Raw genomic sequence first — 11010 nt, forward strand, 5'->3', positions numbered from 1 at the left:
GATAACTGAGGATACACCATTACTTCTGTGGTATTCTTACCGAAATGCATAATTTCAATCTAATCATTGCAAAATATTAGTAAAATTCAAATTGAGAGATATTCTACAATACAACTGCTCATGGAAATGTTATTTTTTGAATGTCAACATCACAGAATACATAGACTGAAGAACTGTCACAGACTGAAAAAAACTAAGATGACACAGCAGTTAAACAGAGTGTAGGATCTTGGACCAGATCAGGAAACAGAAAAGAACATTCGTGAAAAAATTGGTGATATGCAAATATGAACTATAATTCAGAAAAAAGTATCAATGTTAATTTCCTCATTTTAATCATTGTACTTTGATTATGTTACATTGTTAACATTAGAGGAAGCTGAATAAAAAGAGAACTATTTTTATTTTTGCAATTTTTCTGTACACTTAAAATCATTTCAAAATAAGAAGTTTGAAAAAGGAGTATAAGGTCTAATGCAGGTAAACTTGCATAAATGTTTTGAAAGGAATAATTGGGAAGGCTCACAAAAAAGGTGCATGTGAGCAAGAATTTAAAAACCCACTGAATTTTTTTATTAAGGAAAACTTTGCTTTGTGATATAGAATGGTATTAATAAATATTTCTTATTAATCTCCATATCTGCTGGGAGAAAAATTAAGTAGTAGGTTTTAATTGAAGAGAGTAACAATACAGACACCGTTATAGGTTTTGGAAAGAAATTGTCAGATTCTCTTCTTTCTCAAGCTTTAATGGAAAACACTTCTTGCATTTAAAAGCATATAACAAATATCTCCACTTTCCTAAACAATACTTTCAAGCATAATTCCATTTTTTCTGTAAAACTGAAGTACATTATGAACATGTTTTCATCCCTTGTAAGCATACAATTATTCTTCCACTCTGATAATCTGATGCCAGTATGCATTTTAGCAAAATCTTCCTTTAGTAAAATCTCCTCTGTTAGTACATAGGAAGCCTTTAGAACCATGCCTGGAAAATAGAATGTTTATGGAAACATGAATATTATTATATGAAGATAACTGTCACTCACTCACTGGAAACAGATTATAAGGATTGGATAGTTCTAGTAACAATGAAGAACTAGTTGTAGTCCATCTACGCTTGTTCACTTGTTGCTGTTATGACCAAATACGAAAATTGTTAAATGGTCAGTCAAGGTCATGAATTAGGTCTTTGACCACGGAAAGTGCTAAATAACCCAGCCAGCAACGGACTGTACCTCTGTTTTAGATCCCATTGATTCCACGAAACAAGCATGGAGGCTCCCATATGTCCCTTCCCCACCGTATCACATACACACCATCTTCTGTCTCTCGACTCTCTGTTGGCTTGCCTCCATCCTCCAGATCAAAATTGACCAATGATACTAAAGAAGACAGACACCAGTGGCAAAGTATTAAAGCGAGCTAACAGCTCGTTTGGGAAGGTGACCGTACACTTCCGCCTTCCCATAGTCTGTTTCCAGCTTTCAAATGCCATGACCTAAAGCCCTTGAGCATGGAACATGGAGGAAGCCACGGGTGACTGGTCCGGGTCACTCTCAGACAACATTGTACTGGGAAAATTCTTGCACCGCACTTACAACATCCCCCTGCCTGGCTCTGGTCCTGCCAATCAAAACCCAGGCAGGCATCCCCTTTTGGCAAGTGGCCAGAGGAGGGTGCTCTATTGTTAGGAGAAGACCCTGCAGGAAGACAGAAACAAACAGGGATTCTCTTTCTTTTCCATCTCCCTTCAAACCTGCAAGTGAAGCTGTGGTGGTGTTTCTTCTTTTTTGTCTCATCCTGTCACTCTCTAGTCTTTGAACAATAGAGGCAACAATGGTCTTGTCTAAATGATTTCACAGGCTATTATTCAGACACTCAACTTTTAACATTTCAATTTTGTCATTCTGTTTCCACACAAAAGGTGCACTTCTACAGTATAATGTTCTCAGAATTATGTCAATGAGCAGTAATGGCTTTTAACATTAAGTTGATCATTAACAACTACATTATCTGAGGCATAATCAGTACTTCAGCCTTTTGTGTGATTATGACACTACAGAATTGAAGCTAATAGGAAGATTCACTCATAACAACATAGGAAAATATTTGTACAGTAATAAAAGGTTAGTGAAAAGCAAACAGTCTCAAACAGTAAAATGAATAAAAATACTAACGTTTTATTTACAAAAAGTGGGCTTCTAAAGGAGAAAAATAGGTAAACAATATTGCTATGACCAAATTTCTTGGTCATAAAGATCTTCATATTGGATCCAAACATTCTATATAGAAGTCATTATAAACTATAAGAGCACATTCCAAAAAGTGTGTATTTTAGGAACAGAAAATAAAATAGCAGATTCTGTGTCCTAAGTGTTATTGTATCTCCTCACATTTTCAAGCTATTGGCAAAGAATATTGATTGATAATCTCGGATATTGCTTTAAAATTGTTTTACTCTGCCCCTCTCACCTCTTGAGTGGGAAACCACTCAGGAAAAAACTGTGTCTATTTGCCCATAATCCAATGGTTGCAACCAACAATACTTGCAATGACTTTCAGGATGCAGATCCATCAAGGTGGTGACACCAAGTTCAGAAGTCTGGAGAGAAGCTCAAGTCTTTTTTTGTTTGTTTGTTTTGAGACACGCTCTCATTCTGTCACCTAGACTGAGTGCAGTGGCACTATCATAGTTCGCTGCAGCTTTAACTTCCCGGGCTCAATCCATACTCTAGCCTCAACTTTCTGAGTAACTGGGACTACAGGTATGTACCACCACACCTAGCTAATTTTTGTATTTTTTGTAGTGACAGGGTTTCACCATGTTTTCCAGGCTGGTCTCAAACTCCTGGGCTCAAGAAATCCACCTACTTTGGCCTCCCAAAGTACTGGGATTATAGGCATGAGTCACCACACACAACCTAAACCAGAGTCTTAACAGATCATGTCTTTTATATGATTTTAGATCTTGATTAGAGTATCTGAACCGTAAAGAGGAAATATACGTCATCAAAGAATCAAGTCACTGCTCATATAATCATACTATTCCTATCCTTTGATGAAATAATCAAATGTCCAGAAATGTATCCTTTACGAAAATCCTAAATTCAGAAAAACCATGGAGAAATTAATCACGTTATTAATAGCAGTGAATACCAGATCATGCTAAATATCCAAAATGACAGAGATGGCTAAGTAACCAAGGGCTACATTTTCACACACAATGAGGGATAGCATAGCCATTTTTTATGATGTTTACCAAAAAATTAATAAATAATAGAATGTTAAGTGAAAAAAAGAAAAATTCAAAATCACTTGGAGTATTTGTGCTTTGTTATATGTGTGTTGCATGTAAAGACCAATGCACAGAAAATAAGGGAGTAGGGGCTGGAAGAAGAAAATACGTCAAATTAACAATGTGGTTTTGTTGGGCATTGTTTTTCTCATTTTTACTTCTTACTTTTCTGCTTTCCCAAATTTTCTTCAAAGGGGATACATCATTTTACAATTTTGAAAAGGATGCCTGTTTAATTCTGTCATTCAATTCTCCTTACTGGAAGATACTGAAGCAAATACACATATAACAAGGACAATCTGCCACTCACCATGGTTTCCAGTCTTCAAACATTGAAAGATACTCCTTTGATTGGAAAATACAGAAACTCTGTGTAGAACTCAAGGGCCATTTGTGTGACTTCATCCTGGCCCCAAATCTTCCGTCCTCTGATTGGTCCCGCCCACACTGATAAACCACTGTTGTTTCCAGGTGTGCCTCACCGTGACCAGAGCGTTTTCCCTCAGCCCACTCTGTTTGGAGCTTCCTCAGCACAGTTTGCAGGTGTCTTTTCCAATCCCACCTCCCAACGTCAACCCGAGAGGTTTTACGTAGGGAATGGAAGCAGTACGTTTTAAGGACGGGTAGAAGGCTTCTATTGCCTCATTCCAGGAAGCAGGGGAAACATGTAAAAGAATGAATGGATTCTCATTTGGGGAGTGAAGCTGATAGGACAACCTGCGGCATGAGAAGGCATGTGGGCGGGTGGTGACTGTTGAGCACACTCTCTGCTCCAGTCAAAGAAATCAACTTGCTGACCTTTGAATGTGTCTCGTTCTGTCTGTACCACTTTCCTGACACCTCATATGTTATTTGTCCCTCTTGGAGTACTCTCACTAATGCTGTCTATTCTTCCTCAAGCTATGCTTCTATTTCTTTTTAAATTAGTCCATTTAAAAACAATACATTTGAACTTAAGACACATAGTTTACTTAAAATTCCGCTTTTGATCACAAAGCATTCTTCCAAAATATTCCAACTAGAGACCACTTCAACTCTGTAATTTTTCTTATTATTTTCCATTCCACAATTATGTATTGGAAAAAATACTGATCTATAGAAGGATTATGCCAAAATTGTATTAATAAAATATGGTTAAGGTTCATTCTCTTGGATATCTTTTTTAATACTTCAAAGATACAGGGAAATATTGTGAACTATAAAACACAGAACAGCAATTTGAGTTTATGACTATTTTTGAAGTTACTAAGAGTTTCTCATGTGAGTGCTCTTTTCTGATTTCCACTGGTATTTCTTTAAAATACTTAGAAAAAAAAAAGTAGGCATATCTTTGATTTGAAGAAAGAATAAATATACTGAGAGGATACAAGAACAAATCAGCCCTGAATCCATGGGTAGCCATCCTAGCAGAACACAAGTCACTGAGCAGAGGCCAGGGCTTTCTTTGAAGAACAAATCAGTTTTCCTGCAGAACAGTTTAATCACTTTCTATGAAAGAAGAAACAACAATGTGCACAAATAGGAAGTCTTTGATACAATCTTTGTAGTCTTCAGGATGCTTTTGGTTTCTCAATTCTACAATACAGGTCAGGGCTGTCAATGGTCTTGTCACGTTGTCAAAAGGTGACCATCCACAGTCTCGGAGCGGTCTGTCTTTGCATGAAGACCATGCTGCTTCTGCACCCAGCATCCCACCCAGACTACATCATGCTTCCTGGCACTCAGGGTGTTTGTTCAACCTGCATTCCAAGAAGCCATGCAATGGGAGGGCTCTTCAATGACTATGCCATCGTGGCCTTCTTTCTATCGTGTATTATTGAACTGTGAGTCAGGTACTATACTGCATGAGATGCATTAGTGAAACAGATATAAACACTGCCCTCAGGTTACCTCCAACATAGCCTCTGTATTATTTATCTATTGCTATGTAACAAATGACTGCAAAACTTAACAGCTTCAAACAATAATAAATATTTTTTAAATCTCACAGTTCCCGTGGGGCAGGAATCAGGAACCACTTGGATGGTTTAACCCTGAGGTCTCTCATGAGGCTGCAGTCTTCTGAAGGCTTGACTAGGGCTGGAGAAGCCACTTCCACAGGGACTCACTCACAGGGGTGGCAAGTTGGTGCTGGCCTCAGTTTCCCTCCACGTGGGCCTCTTCAGAAGGCTGGTCAGCCTGGAGGCCAAATAGCCCCAAAAAGTGATCTGAGAGAACAAAGTAGAAGCTGCAATGCTTCTTATGACCTCTCCTGGGAAGTCATGGACCCTTGTATTGGTTACACAGGTCAGGCCTGTGGAAGGGGACTCTACAGGGCATGCTAACAGAAGGCAAAGATCACAAGAGGCCATCTGGCTCACCTTGCCATTGCGTGTGACACCCTCCACCACGACGCAGAATTCACTCTTAAACCAATTTGAATCCATACTGGCCTGTGACTGCTTTGACCAATTGAATACAATAGAAATGATACTATGCCAGTTCCAACTGAAGGGTCCTTCCAGAGGACTGAAAGTTTTGATTTCCTGCCTTTTAAAGCCCTGAGCCACTGTGTAAGATGTTCAAGCTGCCCTGCTGAAAGGAATGTGTGCTTCATGGAGGTGTATTGACATATCAGACCTGTGTGCAAAACAGGCCATGTTGGTGGATGATTCAGATGACTTCAGTATCTGCTACTACAACCACATGAGAAATTCTGAGAGAAACCCCGAGTGAGCCCAGCCAACTCTTAAAACCAGGAGACATAATAAATTATCAGCCTTAGCCACTAAATTTTGAGCTGGTTTGCTATGCAATGTCAGAAAACTAGGATGATAGTTATGCAAAATTTTTTATGTATTCTTGGTACTTTATGTATAACTTTTGCATTACAACATAGGTTCCACAAGTGCAGGGATTTCTATACCAAAGGCCTAGAACAGTACCTGGATCACCACAATGGTCTCCTAACCAGTTTTTCACATTCCTTTTCCCTCCTACCTTCCATTGTCCAAATAGCAGTCAGAATGACTATTGTCAAAACCTGTATCAAAGTCTTCCCTTATCCTGACTATGCTTTATCTGTATTATGAATTATCATTGCAGTATACATATCTTTTCCATAGCACTTATTGAACTAGATATTTATATTGAAATGAATATTTAATCATAATTTGTAGAAATAATAATAATAATTATTATTATTATTTGAGACTGAGTCTCGCTCTGTCACCCAGGCTGGAGTGCAGTGGCGCCATCTCAGCTCACTGCAAGCTCCGCCTCCCGAGTTCACGCCATTCTCCTGCCTCAGCCTCCCGAGTAGCTGGGACTACAGGCACCCGCCACCATACCTGACTAATTTTTTGTATTTTTAGCAGAGACGGGGTTTCACCATGTTAGCCAGGATGGTCTCGATCTCCTGACCTTGTGATCTGCCCGCCTCAGCCTCCCAAAGTGCTGGGATTACAGGCATGAGCCACTGCCCTGTAGAGTCCCCTTCCACAGATCTGACCTGTGTAACCAATACGAGGGTCCATGACTTCCCAGGAGAGGTCATAAGAGGCATTGCAGCTTCTACTTTGTTCTCTCAGATCACTTTTTTGGGAATATTTGGCCTCCAGGCTGACCAGCCTTCTGAAGAGGCCCACATGGAGGGAAACTGAGGCCAGCACCAACTTGCCACCCCTGTGAGTGAGTCCCTGTGGAAGTGGCTTCTCCAGCCCTAGTCAAGCCTTCAGATGACTGCAGCCTCATGAGAGACCTCAGGCTTAAACATCCAAGTGGTTCCTGATTCCTGCCCCACAGGAACTGTGAGAGTTAAAAAATATTTATTGTTGTTTGAAGCTGTTAAATTTTTATGTGTGTCTCTTGACTAGATCCTAATCTTCAATGAGCAAGGCATGTCTTCTTCATTGGCCTATCCCCAGTTTCAAACACAGAACCTAGTACGGGGTAGGTGTTCAACAAATATTTGGTGAAGAATAACTTCTCAAAATGTCTTTTGCATTTCACTTGATTTTGTAATAGAAACTTACTTCTTACTGCTTTTAGTCTGCCTCTTTGGGCTATTTCCAGTTGCAAAGAAAAAGTAAAATCAATTAATGTTTTAGCTCTTTTTTCACAGGCTTCTGGAAATTAGTTGTAAAAATACACATCAAAATGTGACATACACTCATCTCTTTCAGCCTTTAGATTAACTTTAGATTCTCTTATAAAAAGCAAAGATTTATTGAGAATAAACCCTCAGATTTTATCTTGTTCCTCAACACAAAATAAAAAACCATAATTATCCTCCTCCCCTTTCTCAGTTCTCGTTTTACTTTTTTAGAGATGAGGTCTTGCTTTGTTGCCCAGACCGATCTCAAACCCCTGGGTTCAAGCAATCTTCCCCTGCTCAGCCTCCCAAGTAACTAGGACTATGAGTTAGCACCACCACCCCTAACTTGCTTTCTAAATTTACTGTAATACTAGGTTTTATTTAAAAACTGACTGCATTCTCTGTCATATATGTATTAACTTATTTATACTATGAATACAAGTTTCTCCAACTCCCTCTTTTAGAGACCTTGGAAAGCATAAAGCCATGGTTAATGTAATAATACCAATCCTCAAAAAGCAAAATCACTACCACAAACTCTTCTACACTAATAAAAAATGGAACCAGACAGGCTGTTAGGTAAAGCATATGCTAACAAAGCACAGAAGTGGGGAAACACAAGGACATTTTTCTTATATAGGAGACCAAAGGCCCAAATATTCAATAACAAAAATTTTAGCCATATGTGCACTTATGTAGAACAGATTATTAACTATTCTCCTTCATAAATATAAGAACTCAATTACAATAAATCTGAATAATTTTAAATTATTTTTTCTGAAATCACAGGCATTAAGCAGTGATGATCATTCAGTGGAAATACTCATAAAGATACATGTATGACAGAAATATCAAGTTCATTTTTCAGTGTCAAATGGAGGCAAATTCTGCAAATGCTTATATTCAAAAACATTTTTAGAGTAATTACTTTTTTTGGACAACAGTTTCGGTATTCTTTTTCTTTTTTTTTCTTACATATGCTTCTAAATCTGTGTTTGGAATCCAAATTTTAAATTTAATTACAAGCAGAGGAATATGCCTACTTAACATCCATGTAGGCCTAGATTACTCCAACATTCATAGATACTCATGTAAGTTTCCAGTTAGAAGTTTTCTAAAGTTTATTGATGTATATTACATTCACCTAAAGAGCTTATGAAAATACAGATTGCTGAGTTGCACTTTCAGAGCTTCAGAGTCGGGGTGAGGCCCAAGAATTTGCTTCTTAATGAGTTCTCAGATCAAATTAATGTTACTGGTCCAGGGACCAGACTTGGAGGATCACTTAGCTAACCTACCACCTACTTACATTTTACAGACAAAGAAATAAAGGCCCAGAAAAATTGGAAGACTGATCCAATGTTTCTGCCACAGTCAACGGCAAAAATGACAAGACAAGGTAGGACTAGAATCTAGCTTTTCTGATTCTAATTAGCATGTTCTTTGACTCGATTGTCCCTGTCTGAGATGTATTCAGTACCATATGAGGTGTTAATGAATAAGCTATAGAAAAAATAAGTCACAGTTGAGGGAAAGAGATGGCAACATAAACATCCTCTTTCCCCGTTGACAAAATTAAAGACATGCAGAACCACACCAAAAATTGGATGATTCAGGTATTTCTTTGTGGCCACTACCCCTTTTGAAGTGTATTTCCCTCTAAACATCTAAGGACTTACTTTGCATTCTTACATTGCAACGTCTTTGTTGATAACTTTTCAGTAATTCCATTACAGCAAATCACAGGGTTGTCAAATCTTCAAGGATCAGAAGATCCTGAGTTGACAAGTAGCAGATGCACAGAAAGAAGTTTTAAATGAAGTATATTCGTTCCCCATGTGGAGCAAAGTAGAATACCTATTAGTCGATGATAGTAAAACCGGCCGGCAAGTAACAAAGAATGTAGTTATGCCACGATATTTACCGTTTCTACCACTTTTATTCAGTAAAGAATCAAAGAATTCAGAAGAAAGAAAACTCTTAGCTTTTCAAACAAGCTGTTTCTGTTTAAGGACAGAAGTTTCTGTTAAAATTTAGTATAATTTTGATGTCACTGAGCACAGTGAAAGCTGCAGGCAAACAGAACATTCTCATTGTAATACCACGACTGTAGGCATATTTGAAACACTATCACTTCTTCAGACTATAATTATAACTGTTTGTTGCTTCTGTGGTTTCAAAGATAATAGAAGTTGCTCACAAAATTTACACAACACTGATGTGTTGCATATAAAATATAGACAGTCACGTGCAAAATATCCCATTATACATTTTCTCATAGAGAGAAACAGCTGAGAAACCTACAGACCATCAAATTATGACTCCAGTGTTTCATTACAAGCAATTAGACTCCGGAACCCAAAGGTACAACCAAAATGCTTGGTGTAATTTGGTTAATACCATTTAAGAGCTGGGCCACAGGTGCTTAAATCTACAGAAAAGAAAAATTCTAGTGACTATATAAGGTCTTATTATTTTATGGGTAAGTACTTGTATAGCCAGAGCATCAAAGGTGGACTCAGGAGAAAATACATGTGAAGTGAGGAGAAAGACTGAAAATTACACACATTCATTCCACAAGCAATGACTATGGAATAGCTACTCTGTATCAGGCACAGTTCCTCTCCTCAAGGAGCTCAAACCCCAGCAGGAAAGATGAGCATAAATTCATTCCTTCAGCAAACAATGAATAGTGCTGTAAGAAAGAAATATCTGTATGACCTGTTACTAATGTTATAGAACAGAGTGCTTATGTATTCAAACACTTAGGAAGTTATCAGTAATAAATGACATCGATCTATGTCTAGAACTGAAAGGAAGTTTCCATATGGAAAGGGCATCACCTGACAGGAAAGATAGCCAGGAAAGGCAAGTTGAGGTGAGAGCCCTTAAAAATTGGAATTTGGACATGGTTTCTAGATACTAAGAGTCATGGAGAGTATTTGAGGGTCACCAGGCAGGGTCATTTCTGAGAAACCTCTTCTGGAAAGCACACCCCAAAACAGTAGGCAAAATATAAAAGACACCATTTTGCAATGCCTAGATGAGCTTCTGTAATCATAAAGGAGTCTCTAGAAACCAATGACAAAAAACTCAAGAAGTTATAGAGATTTGGAATGGACTTTTGCCTTGTAGTGTCTACTAATTCCTGGTGGCCTAGAATGTCAATTTCATAGTCATGCTTAGTGACAGGACACAAACCCGATGCCAGGGCAGAAATGGGATCAACACAACAAGGAAAATGGAAGTAAACAGTGAGGTACAAGGATAAAATAACTAAATGAAAATTAAAGATACAAGACAGAGCGTCAATACAGCTAAAAGTTGGTTCTATGATGAAACTAATAAAGAATATATCTCTGACAAAAAATAAGAAGAGAAGGAGAAAGTAAAACACACAATGTGAGGAATGAAAGGGGTGCTTAATTAGTGATGTAACACGTACTAAAGAGATGGTAGGAGAACATTATATAAACTTAAAAACAGTACATGTGAATGATTCACTGAAATGAACACATTTCTAGAAAAATATGTTATCGATTGCTGAGGCTTAAGTAGGTAAACAAAGCCGCTGGGAAGCTCCAACTGGGTGGAGCTCACAGCAGCTCAAGGAAACCTGCCTGTCTCTGTAGAC

Source organism: Colobus angolensis, unplaced genomic scaffold (assembly GCF_000951035.1).
Source record: "Colobus angolensis palliatus isolate OR3802 unplaced genomic scaffold, Cang.pa_1.0 Scaffold147, whole genome shotgun sequence".
NCBI classification, from domain to species: Eukaryota; Metazoa; Chordata; class Mammalia; order Primates; family Cercopithecidae; genus Colobus; species Colobus angolensis.